At 43.4% G+C, this 20994-nt stretch overlaps 1 protein-coding gene across 11 annotated transcripts in view; it reads right to left on the reverse strand.

Annotated features, from left to right (window-relative positions):
• RHOH (ras homolog family member H) overlaps window positions 1-16665 on the reverse strand; it is a 56443-nt gene extending 39778 nt beyond the window's left edge. For 4 of the 11 annotated variants that reach the window (XM_012499639.2, XM_004091643.3, XM_004091645.3 and 1 more), the window contains exon 1: window positions 10444-10838. The gene's annotated coding sequence lies outside the window, so the exon portion shown is untranslated. Of the gene's footprint in view, window positions 1-10443; window positions 10839-13959; window positions 14124-14661; window positions 14823-16409 lie in introns of those variants that run through there. The other 7 variants (XM_003258608.3, XM_004091644.3, XM_003258607.3 and 4 more) reach the window with 7 other exon arrangements.
• Window positions 16666-20994: the final 4329 nt, after the last annotated feature.

A 20994-nucleotide genomic window follows, 5' to 3' on the forward strand; every position in this document is an offset into this window, starting at 1 on the left:
AATGTAATAGAAAACACTGCCACAATCTACATTTCAGTTGCTTTTCCTGAAATGTAGAGGATGAACAAAAAAGAAAAGATAGCTATAGGACTCAGAAAAAATACTCATAGTTGCCTTTTGTTAATTCAAATGATCCTACAATTATTAGCTGTATTTCTATCACATTAGGAAGCAATGTTTATGCTTCTTTCTATAGATTTTGCACATCGTGGAGGGAAAACACTGGGATGATGACTTTTTTTTTTTTTTTTTTTTGAGACGGAGTCTCAGTCTGTTGTCCGGGCCGGAGTGCAGTGGCGCGATCTCTGCTCACTGCAACCTCTCCCTCCCAGGTTCAAGCAATTCCCTGCCTCGGCCTCCCGAGTAGCTGGGATTACAGGTTCCTGCCACCACGCCTGGCTAATTTTTGTAGTTTTAGAAGAGACGGGGTTTCACCATCTTGGCCAGGCTGATCTTGAACTCCTGACCTCATGATCCGCCTGCCTCAGCCTCCCGAAGTGCTGGGATTACAGGCATGAACCACCGCGCCCAGCCTGATGGCAATTTTAATACATAAACACTTACAAATAAGATGTATACAAGTATATTTAACCTAAAAGGCATATGCCATATTTGCTACAACAAATATCCATTACTATTATATTTTTAAAGTAGATATTATTATAGATATTTCTCTGATATTGCCAGATATTCTGTGTTTAGGAATATAGTGACAATATTGTTTTGGCACATATAGGAAATTGTGGTATTGTCAATAAGTAAGGGTTTTTCTGGCTTTTCCCCTCCTATTTCCTGTATGTGCCTCCAACCCTCTCTCCTACTTCCTTATCACATGAAGAAGACAGAGAAAGACTATTATTGATATAAATTTCAGCAAGTTACTGCCCAAAGAGTAGAGCTTGAGGAAAATCAGGTTTTATCAAGAAAAAGTATACCAAAGGGGACTTTTAGGCCCCTTAAAGGTTTTTGTAGTTGATTTTACATCATTTAAATTTGACTCTAAATACATTGAGTTTCCTTTTCCTTGTTAGAAGGAATAATTACAGGCATTCTTATGCTTCTCAACCACAGTTGGGATCATTTTCAGCTCAAAACTGGAACAAAGACCAGAAGAATTTTTTGTGGCAACTGAGAAAAAAAAATGCAAGAAAGGGAGAAAAAGGTTCATAGTAAGGGTTGTATATTTAGAGGCTCTCAAGAAGGCGACAGCTGGACCTGGAGGGAAGACAAATTAAAAGTAGGGGTCCTGCCTGAAAGAAAGGAAAAGAGCCAAGGAAGAGATGTGTGCCAGTCCATTCTCTGCATGGGCAACTAGGTTGCTAGACATAATGACCTGGCAGGGGAAAATAATCTCCAGGAGGTAAGAGGAGTAGAGACTTTGCTACCAGCCTTTGGTGTATATGGAATATTTGTGTTTTGAGGGCTGTGTATTTGTGTATGGTGCAGTATTATTATTAAAATAGATATTGAAACTTACAAGAAACCTAGTCATGGATGTGCAATAATTAAAATGGTTATAGAAGTTAAGGCACGCTGATTACAGGAACATATTTGTTATAGATTTTCCCTTTCTATCTCAAAGACAGATTTCCAATTTTTATGCTACCCCACACCAAGAGAACCTTGACTCACCATGTATTTAGTCAATTTCACATTCTTTTTCTCTGGAGGGATGAAGATGGAGTGTGTTTCTCTTTCTCATCCAGTGTCAATCCACTGTATGACCGTGACATGAGAATGTGGCCTCATCTTACCACTTCCAGCAGGGTTGGCTAATTTAAACAGACGGGTTTGGGGTTAAGTCTCCATACCCTGCCTGATACCGCAGTCTGGGAGGACAGGAAATGAACAAAGCCCTGAGCTTTCAGCTGAAAACACTCAGTTCCCCAAATTGCAGGTCAGATACCCACTAATGGAAGATGACCAACTGGGCTTCTGTGATCAAAAGGCTACACAGGAAAAGAACTATCTTCAAAGTTCTCAAAGCCCAACCAGATGTTCAGCTTCAGATAAGACAACTACATCTTACCCTCCGAAGCGAGCACTTTACCCACCGGCTAATGCTAATGCCTTTCACCCTAAAAGCAGCTGGGCTGGATATCCAGTGCGTTGCTTAGGGGCATCACCTGACCCCACGCTACTCACTACACTCTAGAGTTGGTCAATCAGTGCTTACAACCTGCCTGCATTTCTTTTTCTTTTTCTTATAAACTGTGTCTCACTTTGTTGCCCAGACTGCAGTGCAGTGACACGATCTTGGCTCACTGAAACCTCTGTCTCCTGGGTTCAAGCGATTCTCCTGTCTCAGCCTCCGGAGTAGCTAGGATTACAGGCGCATGCGCCACCACGCCCAGCTAATTTTGTATTTTTAGTAGAGATGGGGCTTTGCCATGTTGGCCAGGCTGATTTCGAACTCCTGACCTCAGATAATCTGCCTGCCTCAGCCTCCCAAAGTGCTGGGATTACAGGTGTGAGCCACCTCGCCCGGCCCTGCCTGCATTTCTTGTGCCACCCAAGGCATCACGAGCTGATAAGACATTAAAGTGGCATCTTGAGAGACTGCTTTCCCAAATGGGAACCGACCCTGGCTTCACATGAGAGAATTCAGAACTAAGGATTTAGAGCATTAATCATATGTTATCTGAAGGGAACCAACTCTAGCCCCACATGCTACTCATTTTAAGGATCTGATGCTATAAAACTACACATGTATCCGCCATCTTACCCTCATTTCGGCCATCAGTTAGAGAAGCAGCATTTCTGTCTTTAGGGGCTTAATCTGATGTCAGTAATAACCAGAACTTCCTCTGCAATGCTCCCTTTGCTGAGGCCAGAGCTCCTCAGATGAGGCCTCTGGATCCCTGAGAGTCCATGAATGGGTTTTAGAGGGTCCTTATATCCCCTAGGACTGTGCAGCAAATGTTCATGTCCCTGTATGAGAAAATCTTTGGCTCTCATCACATTGTCAAACGAATCTGTGACCAAAAATAGTGATTAAGAAACATTGCTCCAAAGCATAAGCCAATCAGTCCATGAAAAACCCTCTTAGGGGGGGAATAGAATAGTCAGCGCGTGCTTGTAGAAAGAGGTCTGATTTCAAGGCTGGGCGTGGTGGCTCACGCTTGTAATCCCAGCACTTTGGGAGGCCGAGGCGGGCAGATCACGAGGTCAGGAGATCGAGACCACGGTGAAACCCCGTCTCTACTAAAAATACAAAAAAAAAATTAGCGGGGCGTGGTGGCGGGCGCCTGTAGTCCCAGCTGCTCGGAGAGGCTGAGGCAGGAGAATGGCGTGAACCCGGGAGGCGGAGCTTGCAGTGAGCCGAGATTGCGCCACTGCACTCCAGCATGGGCGACAGAGCAAGACTCCGTCTCAAAAAAAAAAAAAAAAAAAAAAAAAAAAGAAAGAGGTCTGATTTCAGGCGTTAGACCCTCGCACATCCAACAGACCCTGTGAGTTGCGCCTCCAATGTTAAGATGGGTTGTTAACTTATCCTTGGTTTACCACATCATGTCTCAAGAGATTAGAGGCCCTGATGATGGGGAATGTGATTAAAGTAAAAGAATCATCTCCACTGTAAGAACAGCACGAGACATTGAAGGCTATTTGAAAGCTATTACAATCACTAAACTTCCAAAGCCGGGTGAAGCAGATAATCTCAGAACCATGGCTACTGCGATGTCATTCACTTTCATATGTTTATTTTGTGATATAATGTTGTTGTGGCATAAGTCTAATTGTTATTACTATTTTGACTGCTGAGTTCTGTATATAAAATACTACATTTCATCAAAAAATATACTTTCTTTTCTTCTTTAACATAATGTTATCATACAGTAAGGTCTAGAGTGTTTTCTGTCGATGGCACTCCCATATTCTACCACGGGTTTAATAACCACCTCTCGATGGCCTGAAATAGAATGTTTATGGGTCCTAGCCTCTCCCCATGACCATCTTTCTCTGTGCTCATAGTTCCCCTAGTCACAGCTACTTTTAATTGATTCAAATGCTGGACAAAATTGTTTAACTGTGGAAGAGAATTTTGTGCCACAAACTATATTCCTTTAAGGAATATCATAAGTATAGCTTCCTGGTTTTTGCTGTTTGTTTCTATAACAAATAAATAACTTGTCCCTCTGGGCTTTCTCTGTTTTCATTCCCCTTTTACATTTTAAGTCCTTCAATTCTGAGCCTTTAAGTAACAGCTTCACCCTCAACACACACACACACTCTCTCTCACACACACACACACACACACTCACAGATATACCTTCCCTGGACAAAACCAAACTATTGCCTTTATTCCACTAGTGTTTCTCAAAGTGTAATCTGCAGCCAATTCACATCGGAGTCTTCATAGGGTGGGAGGATTTGTTAAGAATGCATATTCCTGCCAACCTCCAGACCAACTGTATCAGAATGCATGGAGATGGAACCTGGATACTAAATTAGTTAACTCTTCCCCCCCTCATCCAGGTGATTCTTAAACACACTAAAACTTGAGAACTGGCCGGGCGCGGTGGCTCACGCCTGTAATCCCAGCACTTTGGGAGGCCGAGGCGGGTGGATCATGAGGTCAGGAGATCGAGACCATCCTGGCTAACACGGTGAAACTCCGTCTCAACTAAAAATACCAAAAAATTAGCCGGGCGTGGTGGCGGGCACCTGTATTCCCAGCTACTCCGGAGGCTGAGGCAGGAGAATGGTGTGAACCTGGGAAGCGGAGCTTGCAGTGAGCCGAGATCACGCCACTGCACTCCAGCCTGGGCAACAGAGCGAGACTCCATCTCAAAAAATAAAAAATAAAACTAAAAATAAATAAATAAACTTGAGAACCATTGCTCTACAAAAATCATTTCCTTTCTGGTTTCAGCCCCTATTTTTTTGGGGTCAAAATGGAGTTATTTTCTTATCCATCTTGTTCACCTCTGAGATCAGCGTCTTCTTGTCTCTTCCTAAGAAACCTTCTCTCCCCTGTCCCTCTGGCCTTTGATGGTAGCTTTTCTCTGGGCTATTTCTCAGTCCTTGAAGTCTACTTTAGCAGGTCCTCAGGACACAGTTACTTACTTCTTCCTCCTCCTTAAGCTTCTCTAAAGAAACCCCTTTAGCATCCACAGCTCACACTGCCTAGCTCCAGACTCCCTTTACAATACCCTGCCCAGGGATTCACAGTAACATCTATCGGCTAAAGGTAAAGCCCCATGTGGTTCACAAAACTCATGGCCTTCCTCCTAAATGTTAAAACTACTCAAGATCATTTATTAACAGGTGTTCTCCAAATTTCTTAAATGCACACACACCACGACTACAATAAACGAAATAAAAACAAATTCTACTATTTCACCATTCTAACATACCAAATGCTGTCATTTTTTTACGGCTCACATTTAATTCTTATTCATAACAAAATCAGAATGTAATTAAAATTTTTAATTCTGATTTTCTAACATAACGTCATATCAAATATATTTTCATAACCATCATAACTATGATTTTTAATGACTTTAAAGCAACCCATAGGCTGTGCGCAGTGATGTGCCTGTAATCCTAGCACTTTGGGAGGCCAAGGCAGGAGGATCACTTGATCCCAGGAGTTGGAGACCAGCCTGGGCAACAAAGTGAGACCCCATCTCTACAAAAAAAAAAAAAGTTAGCCAAGTGTGGTGGCACACGCCTGTGGTCCCAGCTACTTGGGAGGCTAAGGCAGGAGGATCAAATGAGCACAGGAGGTCAAGGCTGCAGTGAGCTGTGATTACATCACTGCACTCCAGCCTGGGTGACAAAACAAGACACTGTCTTAAAAAAAAAAAATTCATGGAGTTAATGTTGCCAGAACTCCTATTGCTTAGTGTTTAGGTTATTTTCCAATTTTGCTGCTATAAATGATACTACAGTGAATATGTTCATGCATATTATTTCTTTTTTCTTTGAATTATTTATTCAGAATAAATTTCCAGGGGTGGAATGAATGGATCAAAGTGTATGAACACTTTAATGGCTCTTGGTACATATCGTCAAATTGCCATATTTGTATTTTACACAGTTCCTCAGTAGTATGCTAGTAAATGTCTAACAACATGCTCGCCCCCCGCCCCCCCAAAAAAAAGGTGGGGAGCCTGATTTATTGTGTTTGCTGATTTTCACAATGTACTTTTACCATAGCCAATTTCAAGCCACCAACATGACATCGCTGAATGCAAAATTGAAAAGAGATGCTCAGATAGCACAATATTATATAGCATTTCCATCACACAGATAAAGAGAAGTCAGTAACTTCGCTGACTTGGAAAATTTCTGAAACCATTAACAATCAGCACTTGCTAGCAAGCCTGTTCTAGAACACCACCGTAAACATCTCCCTTGATATTTCGCAAGAGCACATCTGTTTTTTTTTTTTTATTGAAATCATTGAAAATTCACCCTGTTCCCATCTGTGTGACAATGAGCATGCTTTTAGGTCCATAGATGATGCAAATAATGAATAAAACCTAATGCAAAAAAAAAAAAAAAAAGGATAGAGTGAACATCTAATGCCTGTCTGGGTTGAATAATTCTGTCTACCCACCCTCAAGCATTCATTTTATGGTGCTTTTTTCCATGAGGTCATGTATACAAATGATTCAATCGTTTATTTACTTAACGAGGCACTGAATGGATGACTATATGTAGTTCTCAGGCAAATGTGATGAGAACCGTATCTTCTGTTTCTTAACCACTCTCTTCCTTGGGTTCCTTTTCTACGAAATGGGGAAGAGGTCACTGTGACTTCAGTTTTACAAGAAACTGAGCGAAGAGATAAGAAAGGTTCAACTTATGCTGTAAGAAGCACTTGAACATTCAGTAATGCTCTGGAAATTTCTTCCAAAAGCAATTCATTAGTATTCTATTTTACCAGAAAAGAATGTGATTTGGCACTTTCGTTTGAAAGCAACATCCCCTCTTTGGGCTGCCCCGGAATAATATATAGCTCCTACGTGTATACAACACTTTGGTTTTTAAATTAGTGGCACCCTATGTTTGCATGTTAAAATGTAGGTATTACTGAGCTAAACATCCTCACATCCTTGACCCAGTCACCCCACTCCCAATAACTCATCCCAAGGAATAAACTCAAAACAAAGGAAAATACTTTCTGTGTGAAGATATTAATCACAATAGAGAGTAGATCACTTTGCCTCATTTCAGCACTTATTCAACTTATGGCTTCTGGGGCCCTGGTAGAAGAGTTCTACATTCTTCGTTCCTAAATCCCCACCTGTAAAACGACCACTTTCCAAGTTGTTTTGGGGCTTGTATTTTTTAATTACACAGATTCCTGGACCTCATGTGAGGGCTGGGGTATGAGACATGGAATTTCAATTTCTTAAAAGCTCCCTAAGTGGTTTTGCTGTCCAGCCAGGTTTAGAAACCACTATTCCACACTGAGACACCAGACACATCATCACGGTCTCTGAACAACTGTCCACATCCGGGGAATCGTATGACAACTTCTCGTGCAAGTCATCAAAAGGTTGTTCAGGGCATTCAAGCAGTTGCTAGAGTCAAATGGCTAAAGAGCCACAGAGGAGCCCTAAGTTTCTGCTACCCTTCCACCCCCCTGGGGTCATCCTTTCCATCTCTGACACACTCCTTGCTCTCACTGCCCACCCCAGCCCCCTACACTGTCATGCTGCCTCCCAGCCTCCACCTGTGCACCCCATCCTGACTTGTGCCCATCCCTTTTCATACACAAAGCTCCAGAGTCTCCTCCCTTGAGGACACCGGTGGGACTCTAGAAGGAACACTATCACGGTTTGACTCAAGTCATCTGCACACATAATTAGGAATCCCCTGCACAATTAACACGCTGGGTGGATTTGCATTTTTTTTAAAGGAGGCTTTTAATCCAAAAAAAATTTATAACCTAGAGAGTGGAATGGGGAAGCAGGATGCTTTTTAATCTTGGCTTTCACCCAGATCCAAGCATCCCAAACCCAAATAAGCACTCACTGCCGCAATGATCCCCACTCCTAAGTAGAAATGGAATTTTAACTGTGCCTTGCTAGCACTAAAATTAACACATCGTAAGATAAAATAATTTAAACTGGGCAAGGAAGAAAGGTCATGTTCTCGGCCTCTATGAAAAGCACCTCTAGAATTCCACCCCAAGCATTCAGAAAGCGACGTCCACCAAGGAGGCCCACAAGTAATGCAGCGGATACTCAGAGGACCTCTTTCATAAGCTAGAGAAACTGTTACCAAATGGCTTCAAATAGCAGTTTCCAAGCTTGTTTTCCTTCCTTCATATGTATTCTCACTAGAAAAACACCCAACCCCTGTGCCTTGTCCATATTTGGTGCTCAAAAAAACATTAATTCCCAGCTTCCTCCTGTCACCCCACTTTCCCTGAAAAGGAATGTTGGGATTAGGAGAGTTAGCTCTGCAGGCTTCTTGCGCTTAAGCCAGGGCTCATAACACCTTCATTTGTGGCAATAGCCAAGTCCTTAATAAGAATCATAAGAGTTGCATCTATTGAGAGATTTTTTTTAATCAGGCACTAGGCTACATGCTTTACGTATTTTTTATCTCATTTGATCTCTACAACCACCCTCTGAGGTAGGTATTTTCAGTTATTATTACTGTTATTAGAGCTATTTTGTGATTTTCTTTTTTTAATCTGAGCATTGAAAAGTAACTTCTGTGAGGTTCCCACAGCCCAGAAATAATAGATAGAATGGGGATTCGACGCAAAGCAATCTGGCTCAAAAGTTGAGTTCTTATTCACCGTGCTGTATGTTTGTTATTATATGGGTTCAGATATTTTATGGTCCAGAAAAAAAGTGTCTGAATTATTATGATCTACTGACTCTCTAACCAACGTCCGGAAAAAGAACAGAAGCATACCCGTGCCGTCTCATTTAGACGTGCAAAGAAAGTAGCACATATTTCATGGGATTTGGGGACTGGCTTTTGAGGAATAGAGACTGGCTTATCATTCATAACCAACTCGTCCTCCCAAGAGGAAGGCCACTTTAATTCCTGGATAACTGAAGGGCCCCCTTAAAATGTAGAAACCAGAGGTGGAGGTCTTACTGGTACCCCGAGCCACACGAACCTTTCTCTGCATAAATGATGTCCTAAGGGAAGACAGTAGAGGGCAAATGGAGGCCCACAGCCAGGCGTAGGGATGCAGAAAGCAGCCCCAAATGGGAAGAGGCCACGCTCGACAAGCTCCCTCTCACGTGGAATTCTGCTAGTGCCGTGACAGCCGAGGAGGTGCAGCCGCAGGGCAGAAGGAGACTGGTGACTATTGAATGGGGTCACTTCTCTCCAGTGCCTGCAAGGTCCTCGCTTTTGTGTCCACACCCTAACTGTCTAATCTGATTTCCTGCAATGTGTAAAACAAACTGTCTTCTCTTCTCCAGTGTCTCTTCAACTGGCTTTATCATCTCCAGGTCAGTCTCGCCTTTGTGCCTTTGCCCACAAGGTCCTCCCAGTCTAAAATCACCTTCTCCTCCTTCTACTGACACTTCGCATCCTTCCAAAGCCCAGATCTTCCCGACAACTCCAGTTTGCCCCCAGGCCCCCTCCATGGAATTCGCAGAACTCTTCAAGCCTGTGCTGCCCCGCTCATCACTGAATTCTCATCTTGCATTGCTTCCTAAATTTTACTTCTTATCACGACTACCAGATTGTAGGGTCCTTCGAGGTAGAGATTTTTAAAATATTTATCTTATATCCTCCACAGCACCAGCTTAGAACCAGTAAGGGATCACCAACTACTTGATGCCTGCTTGAATACGTCAATGGCAACTTTCATTTAGTAAAGCACCTAAAACCGGTGATTTCCCAAACTTTGTTTAGTTACAACTCAGGCTACTGACTGGTACCTTGTAGCGTATCTCCAAATCAAACCACCTCAGAAGAAAAATTAAATTTAATTAAAAAATACATGTTATACATCATAGAGCACTTTTGGGAAATGGGCATTAACATTGGCAATAGGTGAAAAACACATGCTAGAAATTCCAGATTGAAATCTACGTCATTTAGACTTCGGTTCTGTTTCTTTTCTGAACTAGACAACTTTAAAATTCATATTTGCACAACTTAGAGAATCTTTAGATTTACTTCATCAAACCTTGGGTAGATTTAAACTACCCATACAGTTGAGCTCAGTCACAGTCACAAGCATACGCATTCTCTAGAATATCTGGAAAACCAAAAAGCCAACTATTGTAACTTTTCATGTTTCAAAAATCTTGTTAGGACTGTGGTGAGGGGCAGTGAATATCAAAGCAACACTCCCCCCGCCCCAACCCCCATCCCCCTATAAATTGGTTCTACACCTTACAGCAGGTAGATAGAGTCATTACGATGTTTGGCCTAGAGTAAAAGCTAAATAAAATTAGAAAAATTTCTTTTGACACCAAAGAAATACTTTTAAGGAAGCAAAATCCTCACCTGTTGCAGAATGCCGAAGAAATTTCTTGACAGTAAAATGACTGACTCCGGAAATCAAATTTGTTCAGCAAAAGGAGGTGAAAACAAAAGCGGCCCAAGCCTTTTCACTGTGATTGATTTCCTCCTAGGATCAACCTCTCCCTCGTTCCCGAGAATATTAACTGATTCACACTGGGAGAACTGAAAATACAACAGTTGGGCTGGCAGGGAGTCCACCCCAAGATGGCTGGGTTGAGTGTGTGTGAGGCAGCAGGAGCAATCCGAATGTGACAAAAGAGATTAGCAAGTTCCTGTGCCTAAGTCAGTTTCCTGTAGCCGGCTTCTCTGCAGAGGGGGTTTCATTTGTGTGGGTTTAGGGGGGTGTGTGTGCACGTGCGTTTCTCTCCATTAGAATATGAAACTTCCCCAGATCAGAGGCAGAATAAGGCCTTTGCTGCACTGCTGGGTTTGCGTTTAATTTATCCCCCACCCCACTCCGAGACTGTGTTTCTGTCCCCCTTAGCCCCGTTTTCCTCCAGCAAAGCCCTACATAAAACTGAAGAAAAGAAGACTGAAGAGTCCAAATGATTCCTCATGGAAGTAAAATTACCAAAAAAAAAAAAAAAAAAAAAAAGTCCATGCCACTGACCAATCTTGTTTAATTTGAGCTTAGGAAACAACACCTTAGAACCTTCCCCCCATCAGCTTGGGGAAAACAGGAGGTGGATTGTCTGCTTTGCTTTGCTGCATTAAAAACTATCAAATAATATTTTGCAAAGAACAGACGCAGGCTTAGTGAGAGTTCAAGCAGCCCCCGCCGTGCGTTCACCCCTGTATGGGCGAGCACCTGGGCTGGGAGGTACCTGGCGATGAGTTGTTTTTTCAGACTCCTCAGAGTTTCATTATTTGCCTAAAAGCACAAGTTTACTTGTTTTGTCCTAATGGGCAATCCAGGTGTAGAGACCATCTGCAACTACTTAGGTTATGGCTAAACACCTAACCCAACAAATTGAACTTTTGTGATGTGGTCACAACCCCCTGTGCCCCAAATCCCTGAATAACTGTTGATGCTACTGCTCATGGTGATAGCTTGGTCAAAATACCTGCCAACCGTAAGGATAAAGTCAACTCCATGCCTTTTATTTTATCAGTGCATCAGCCCCACACTCAAAGATTTGAGTTTAATTGAGCTGGGTTGGGACCGGACATCAATATTATTTTAAACCCCTCTGATTATTCTAATACTGCTGCCACTCTAATGGATGAGAAGGAGGAAAGAACATTCCATGTAGAGGCAAATAGTACATGCAAAGGCCCTGAGGTGGGAAAGAGGTTGGCATGTTCAAAGAAGTGAAAGCAGATGACTGTGCTTGCAGCATAGTTGTAGAGGGAATCAATGGTACAGGGTGAGCATTCTTATCAATAGACACCCAATTACCAAGTTCACAAGACTTTCAAATGAACCCAAGTGTCAATTTGTTAATGCACAGTAAGAACTCAATCTGCCAGCTGAGATCCTCGAGCCTTCTGAAGAGCACATTATCTCCTAGAAAATCCTCTGTGGGAAGCCAGGTGCAGTGGTGGTGGCTCACACCTGTAATGCCAGCACTTTGGGAGGCCGAGGCAGGAGCATTGCTTGAACCTAGGAGTTCGAGACCAGCCTGGGCAACATAGTGAGATCCCATCTCTACAAAAATTAGCTGGGCAACCACACCTGTAGTCCCAGCTACTCAGGAGTCTGAGGCAGGAGGATTGCTTGAATCCATGAGGCTGAGGTTGCAGTGAGCTGTGATTCACCACCATACTCCAGCCTGGGGACACAGCAAGACCCTGTCTCAAAAAAGAGAGAGAGAGAGGGACAGACAGAAGGAGGGAAAGGAAGGAAAAGGAAGGGAAGGGAAGGGGAGGGGAGGGGAGGGGAGGAAGGAAGGAAGGAAGGAAGGAAGGAAGGAAGGAAAGAAAGAAAGAAAAGAAAGAAAGAAAGAAAGAAAAGGAAAGAAAGAAAGGAAAGAAAGGAAAGAAAGGGAAAATCCTCTGTGGAAAGCCAGATCACCATGGTGATGTTATCAGCTGAGCAGAACATAAGCTTGTGGATATTTTCTTTATTTACTTCTGGTTTTGTTCATCAAAGGATTTAGAACATCTTGCAAAAATACTTACACCTTAGCAAAATGAAACAATTAAAAACAAGAAATTTGAAAATGAGGCCAAGAGAAGTGAAGACAAAAATGACACTAAAACTGGGGGTGAAGTTAATTACAGAGAATGTATGCCACGTGATTCTATGCTCTTCAGCAACTGGTATGAAGCAGGAAATAACACCACACAGAAAACTCATTGCCCGCGGGAGGAGCATAAACACATAGCTCAGAATCATGAGGTCTTCCTGGCTCCCCAGTGGGGAGATTAAAGAGAAGCTTTGCCCCCTGGATTCCTATAGAGAAGACAACACGGCTGAAGTGAAACACCATGTTTAGACTCCACTCAGTCAGCCACAAGTCTGTGAGGTGGTTCCTTACACTGTTCCTCCATGTATGCTGATTGTATCTTACCGAAGAGTTTACTGAAAGTAACTCCAGGGTGTGCGGCAGGGAGAGTGCAGCAGGAGATTAATAAGAGTGTGCCACCCCACAACACCACTTTGATGTTCCAGTTTTATCCAGAGATGAAAAATGACTTCATGGGCCGGGCGCAGTGGCTCACGCCTACAATCCCCACACTTTGGGAGGCTGAGGCAGGCGAATTGTTTGAGCCCAGGAGTCCAAGACCAGCCTGAGCCACATAGCGAGACCCAGTCTCTAAAATAATAATAATAATAACAATAATAATGGGCCGAGTGCTGTGGCTCACGCCTATAATCCCAAAACTTTGGGAGGCCGAGGAGGGCGGATCACTTGAGGTCAGGAGTTCGAGACCAGCCTGACCAACATGGTGAAACCCCGTCTCTACTAAAAATACAAAAATTAGCTGGGCACAGTAGCTCATGCCTGTAACCCCAGCTACTCGAGAGGCTGAGGCAGGATAATTGCTTGAACCCAGTAGGCAGAGGTTGTAGTGAGCCGAGATCATACCACTGCACTCCAGCCTGGGCAACAGAGTGAGACTTCAGCCTAAATAATAACAATAATAAAGAAAAATGACTTCAGATATTCTTCAGAAAATTCAGGATAAAAAATTTGCCTCATCCAAGTTTCTAAAACATTTAAAGAGGCAAAGAGTTCAAAACTGGTTGCCCCTCCAACAAGAGATCCAGTGTCCTTTAAGGGGGACACTGTCTCCCCTTCAGAAAGCAGAGGATTCAGACAAGGACAGCTGCCTGTGTGGACAGACCCCCTCCATCTCCTAAGTAGAAGGGGAGATGAGGCTCTGCCCTTTGGGAAACAAAGCAAGAAATGCCACCAGCATTATTTATAACGAGCTCCAGGCCTCAGGCCTTGTACCATTTTCTGTACGAAAGTGGAGACGTACTCCAGAGTCAGGATGGACTGGGTGTGTCCCACCCCATCCTGGAAGGGACTAGGAAGGGCACTGTCACACCTGGCTACGAGACCCCTGTGCCTTTCACCCCCTGGCTGACCACCCTTCTGCTTCTGAAGAACTGGTTTTCTGTGCCTGGAATTGCCAGTTTCAGATGATCTGGTACAGTCCAGCATTGGGCTTCCTCCTGCTCCTGACTTACACACCTCTAATCTTCACACAGTTTAATCTCAGAGAGGATTTTCTTAGGGGGAGGGGACAGGGGGTCGCCATCTAATTTTCTTCCTTCCTTGAAAGTGTCTTTTTGGTGTTTCTTTCTCACTCTCTCTCTCCCCACTCCCCTCCTCCCCCACCCCGCCCCTTCGCTCCTCTCTCTCTCTCTCTCTCTCTCTCTCTCTCTCTCTCTCTCGCTCATTCTTTTAACAGACTTTTAACCGACAGGGGTAGTGGTGAGGGGAGGAAACAAATGCTGAAAATACATGCAAACAGTTACAGACACACATGCACCCAAGCCCTAGGGCGTGTCCCTTCTGATGCTGTGTAGTCTGTCCTTGGGATGGGGTTGGGGGAAATCCTGGGGACTTCAGAGTGGCAGGAGGAAGGAAACGATGGGTCCACAGTTCCCAACTGGGAATCGGAGCCCCCCTCTGAGCCATCTTCCAGGAAGCCATCTGTAGCCACCACCCACCTCCACTGCAAGCCCAGTGAGTGCCCTCCCAAGGGCTCCATAGCACGTCGTATTAACACGGCCGGAGCACTCACCAAATGGCCCTGCAGTGTTCACTTCAGAGGTCCCAGGGCTCAGGGTCCAGCCTTGCCCACTCAGAAATCCAAGGTACTGAACAACCACTTTCTGAACAATAGATTGATTCTCCCATCTCACAGCCTCACAGCTGCCCTTTATGGTAAACACTTTAAACCCTATTTTAACAGCCAAGGAAACAGAGACTTCAACTGGTTAAATGATTTGCATAAGACCCTATGGCCTATGAAAACCAGAACCAAAATTCACCCCATTCATCTGTCCTGGCTGTCACTCCTGCTGCCTCCCCACAGAGAGAATTGAACCACCATGGGCAAGGAGGAGCAGCCAGCGCCCCAAGGCCCAAGGCCCATTTTCCTGGCCCTAAACATGCCCCCTCCAAAAGCAAAGAGTTACTTTCTCAAAACCACCTTCATCAGAAATGTTCTCTGATACGGCAAAAGAACAGCTTACTTTTACTTTAATAGTCTCCTGTGAACAAAGACCTCTTTTATTGAGGTTTTTTAAATAATATGACAACTACCTGTGTACCCTGAACTCATGCATAAGTACTGTTTGCTCATTGCAAAGGTGTTGTGCCATTTACACCAGCGAAAACTCTTAATGACAATTGTAATTGTATGAATAGTAAATCTTAGAAACCTTGAGACATGAATCATCTACTAAATTATTTCAACGCTGGGTTAGTAAGATGCCTTTCCCTCCCCCTTGCTATTAGCATATTAACTGAAATGATTTAGATTCAGTGGGTAGCTTTTAATGTTTACACAGACCCTCATTTATGCCACCTAATAAAATATTTCAGTGAGTTGTGAAGATAGATAATATGTACTAAAACCTTGTCTGAAGGCTTTGAATCTCAAAACCAGGCCATTAGTCATATTGCAATTATTCTCACCCAGCTCCCCACTGGATGATGAACAACCGTATTAAAACAAAATATCCTTTCTTTCTGATTGAGAGATTTCATGATGGGAACTATAAAATGTTAAGAGAATGATTTTAATTCTGATGTAACTTTTAGTGTGAAAATACATTCATATAAAATACTTTTTAAATTCTGAATATTGAAATAGCTTCAAAATGCCACAGGCTCGAAATCTCATGGGTGATTTCCTCTTTATGCATTTTAATTCATTATAAAAAAAAAAAAGCCTCCCTAACCAGATAATAGCATTTGAAACATCTTCTAGCTTCCCTCTTATTGCCATAACCATAAAAACATCATTTCCCCTGCTGTTATTCTCATCATTTATTTTCTCTTTAAATATGCTAATGTATCATAACATATTGCTTTTTGTTTCCGTGAATATTCGGTTCTCGGGATTCTCAACTGCCGTGTTTATTCTGGTTTGTTTGCCCTGGATTAATGTGTTGACCTAGCAAACATTCATATCCTGGTTCTTTTTATTGCAGAGCCATAATTCATAAGAAGACAGGGTCTTGTTGCGGAAGATGATAGGACCCGAAGTGATAGTTCAAGCTGTGGCTCTAAAGTAATGATATAACTTTTCTTAAACAGTCTGTCAGAGCAGAGCAAATGTAGTCAAATGACCGTTTCCCTTCAAAGCAGTCCCTCGATAGCTGATGCACTTTTGCAACACCACAGACATTAGTCAAAGTGCATTTAGACCCTTTTTACAATATCCTTGAGAGAGAGTTTAATAAACTACAAAACAAAACCAGTATCTGCATTCTGTTCACAACTTGTTTTTGACTCAAAATAGTACATGGCTTTTTAACCCACCTTATTCACTGGATGTAGCTCCTGGCTGTCTCCTAAAATCAAATCCACTCTAAAAGGAAAAATATTTTGCCATCATTGGCAAAGTTTTTAAAGATTGTGCTGCAGGCTCTGAAAGTGAGTTCAGAGGAGGAGTTTAAAATGTAGTGTTAGTAAGAGCAGTATCTTTGGGTCAAGGGCCCGAGCTCCTAGGGAATGACTGCAAAGCACAGGACGTGCACAGTGATGTAGAAGCTGATCAGCGTGAAGAGTGAAGAAGAAGGTCATCATTGCTTCTTCTCAAACTCACGTCTTACTCGTTGCATTGATAGGAATCTTCAGTTTGAGCACAAACATCACAGGGTAACTGCAACCCAGCACATCTGCTCACAGCGGGCGTTGCAAACATTTCAGTTGTAAGGCAGGGCAGACCGAGTGTTAATTTGCCATCTTTTCAAAATAACAGATCTCCTCACTGTTCTGTAGGGAACAGGTTGAAGCTTAAACTGAAAGGCAATCTGAAATTTTGGAGAAAGTATACATTTGGATTCAGACAAAGCAAGATTCGAATCACGGCTCCACTTATTACTAAGGATGAGGCCCTGATCTGCCCAACTGCAAAACAGGTATAATATCTAACTTGGAAGAGTTCTATTAAAAAAAAACAAAAAAACCTGACTCGTGCTTGGAATACAGTTAAGTGCTCAATACATAGTGGCTGTTATTAGCCACTCTTGTTTTGGATTTTTACTTTCTGGAGTTTTTTTCCCCCTCCATCCCTACCCCCTCTTTAAATAACAACTGTTGAATTGAAAAATTTGAGAAGCTTTGGCAGGGCCCAAATTCACATGGAATAAAGTCATAGAAGCTCACACATCACTCAGAGGATCCTAATGTCATATGTTTATTGTCACAATGAGTTAAAAGGATACAGAAAATTTAAAATCAAATTGTTAATGATATTTTATTCCTTATGCATAATCTGAGCAATGCAGAATCTTCAGAGGTGCCTCCTGAAGGCATCTGGTTGCCGCATTACAAATGCCCTAAGATAAATGAGAATTTATCCTTTCATTCAACAAATATTTACTGAACACTTGCTATAATACTTATTGAGCACTGGGCTAGGCGCTAGGGAGATAGCAGCGAACAACAAGAACAAAAATAGCCTGCTTGCCTGAGTTTATATCTACGTATTAGGAAGACAAGCAATGAATATGAAACTCTAGTAGTAGAATATGTCACAGTGAGCTAATTACTAAGAAGAAAAGCAAAGTAAGGAAGGGGGATAGAAAACTTGGAGGGTGCATATTTAAAAAGGATGGTCAGGAAAGTCCTTGATAGAAAGATGAAAAATGTAAAGTCTTTTAAAAAATATCCTAAAGCCATTTTAATGTTCAATGGTCTTATTTTATGTTTGTGTGTGTGTGTGTGTGTCTGTGTGTGTGTGTGTATATGTGTGTTTGAGACAGACTCTCCCCGTCGCCCAGGCTGGAGTGCAGCGGCACAATCTCTGCTCACTGCAACCTCCACCTCCTGGGTTCAAGCGATTCTCCTGTCTCAGCCTCCAGAGTAGCTGGGATTACAGGGGCCTACCACCATGCCCGGCTAATTTTTGTATTTTTAGTAGAGATGGGGTTTCAGCATGTTGGCCAGACTGGTCTCGAACTCCTGACCTTAGGTGATCTGCCCCCCCTTGGCCTCCCAAAGTGCTGGGATTACAGGCGTGAGCCACCGTGCCTGGCCTATTTATGTTTTTTGAGACGAAGTTTTTGCTCTGTTGCCCAGGCTGGAGTGCAGTGGTGCCATCTCAGCTCACTGCAACCCCTACCTCCCGGGTTCAAGTGATTCACTTGCCTCAGCCTCCTGAGTAGCTGGGATTACAGGAGCCCGCCACCATGCCAGGCTAATTTCTATATTTTTAATAGAGACAGGGTTTCACCCTGTTGGCCAGGCTTGTCTGGAACTCCTGACCTCAGGTGATCCACCCCCCTCGCCCTCCCAAAGTGCTGGGATTACAGGTGTGAGCCACCGCGCCTCACCATAAATGTTCAATGGTCTTTATCATCGGCATAAATCCGTAGGTTTAATGATCATCAGGTATCACCAAGTCCTGGCTCCTCCTTGCTGATGCACAGTCTGCTTCCTGTTCTGGCCATACCTGCGAGCAGGAGAAGCTGACCACGCAGGCTTTACCCGGGGGCCAAGTTGGTGCTCATCTCTCAGCCCCATTCCTCCACTTCACTTCTCAGTCCTCCACCTTTCTGAGTCCTTTTTGAATCTCTTCTCTGAATCCTTGAAAGTCTTTTCCATCACAGACTGCCATGGAGAGAGAACTATAACCAGAGCCAAGTACCTAGTGGAAAATTCTAGGGTTGTAGGGTTGTAGGGTTATAGGAGCTTTTTCAAGACGCAGCACCACCATGCTGCTTTCTTCTTCAGCTTGTTATACTCTGCTCCCTCGATGGTGTTTTGTTTTGTTTTTTGAGACAGAGTCCCGCTCTGGGACCAGGCTGGAGTGCAGTGGTGCGATCTCGGCTCACTGCAACCTCGGCCTCCCGGGTTCAAGCGATTCTCTTGCCTCAGCCTCCTGAGTAGCTGGAATTACAGGCACACACCACCATGCCCGGCTAATTTTTTTGTACTTTTAGTAGAGATGGGGTTTTGCCATATTGGCCAGGCTGGTCTCAAACTCCTGACCTCAGGTGATCCACCCGCCTCAGCCTCCCAAAGTGCTGGGATTACAGGCATGAGCCACCGCACCCAACCTCTCTTGATCTTTGTAATCAGAGCATACTGATAATTTCATAATAATGGTCACACTGGCTTACCATTTATTAGGCACTACATTAGTCAGTTAAGCACTTTTTTTTTTTTTTTGAGAGAGAGTCTCACTCTGTCACCCAGGCCCGAGTGCACTGGCACCATCTCAGCTCACTGCAACCTGCGCCTCCTAGGCTCAGGTGATCCTCCCAACCTCAGCCTCCTGAGTAGCTGAGACCACAGGCACACACCTCCCCGCCCAGCTAATTTCTATACTTTTTGTAGAGTCGGGTTTCCCTATGTTGCCCAGGCTGGTCGGAAAATCCTGGGCTCTAGGGATCCGCCTGTCTCAGCCTCCCAAAGTGCTGGGATTGCAGGTGTGAGCCACCGCATCCAGCCCAGTTAAGCACTTTATATGCATTTTCCCACTTAATCATCCCAATAATTATAAGGTAGGTACCATTGTTGTCTCCATTTGCAAAGGAGGAAACTGAGGCACAGAGAGATTAAGTATCTTGCTCAGGGCCACAGGGGCAATAAACAGCACAGCCTGATTCCATAGTCTACCTTTGCACATCTTTATGATGGTAGCCAGTTGACTTTTGCCAATATCTTTGGTATCCTTGACTTCAGCCTGCAGTTACATCATGTAAATATTACTTGTTAAGTCTCTCCACTAAGTGAGTACCCCAACCTCTCAAGCTAGTTTGCCTGATCCTGAATTCCAAATGGCTCATTTTTTTTTTTTTTTAGATGGAGTTTCACTCTTGTTGCCCAGGCTGGAGTGCAATGGCACGATCTCGGCTCACTGCAACCTCCGCCTCCCAGGATCAAGTGATTCTCCTGCCTCAGCCTCCCAAGTAGCTAAGATTACAGACATGTGCCACCAAGCCCGGCTAATTTTGTATTTTTAGTAGAGATGGGGTTTCTCCATGTTGGTTAGGCTGGTCTTGAACTCCCGACCTCAGGTGATCCACCCGTCTCGGCCTCTCAAAGTGCTGGAATTACACGCGTGAGCCACCACGCCCGGCCTCCAAATGGCTCATTGACAAAGATCAATTTTAAACTTCAAAGGCTACTATTATTCTCATCCAAAAAAAGAAGAAACATTTTCTTTTGTTGTTGTTGCTGTTTTTTCCTCCTTCCTCCAGAAGAAACCTTTTCCTTTGCCCTCTCTCTGTTCCTTGCACTTTTAAAGAATAGTTCTTTGCCTCTTTTTGTCTTTTTATTCCTAAGATGCCTGTAATTTCCTGGGTTAACGCAAGTTTTAGACATTCATTTTTAAATGCCATTTTTATTAGCTATCACCATCATACAACTAAGCAAAAGGAATTCCACCCACTACTGCACACTTGCTGCTGATAATGTGAACGACATGTGTGAGAATGGCTTTCATCTGCCCTCCTGAGTTTTGCTGACATATGCTGATTTATAGATGAGGTGTGTGATTGTCTTCTGAAAGTCACTCAAAACTAGAATTGATATGACTTGTCAAATCATAATCTGAACAGGTTAGCTCTCTTAAGTGAATAAAATGCATCTTAGGCTGGGCACAGCGGCTCACGCTTATAATCCTAGTGCTTTGGGAGGCCACGGTGGGAGGATCACTTGAGCCCAGGAGTTTGAGACCAGCCTGGGCAACATGGCAAGACCCCATCTCTACAAAAAATAGAAAAATTTTAAAAATAAATAAATAACTGTGTCATATAGTGACATATAACCAACACAAGGAAGTCAGGGTATGTCCTGAGTTGGAAAGTAAATGACCAGTGTCGTTTTAATTACATGTAGCCATTTAAATTTTTTTTGCACAAATGTCCAGAATGTGTACAGATCTTTGGCTTGG

This window comes from Nomascus leucogenys, chromosome 20, assembly GCF_006542625.1.
Source record: "Nomascus leucogenys isolate Asia chromosome 20, Asia_NLE_v1, whole genome shotgun sequence".
Taxonomy (NCBI): Eukaryota; Metazoa; Chordata; class Mammalia; order Primates; family Hylobatidae; genus Nomascus; species Nomascus leucogenys.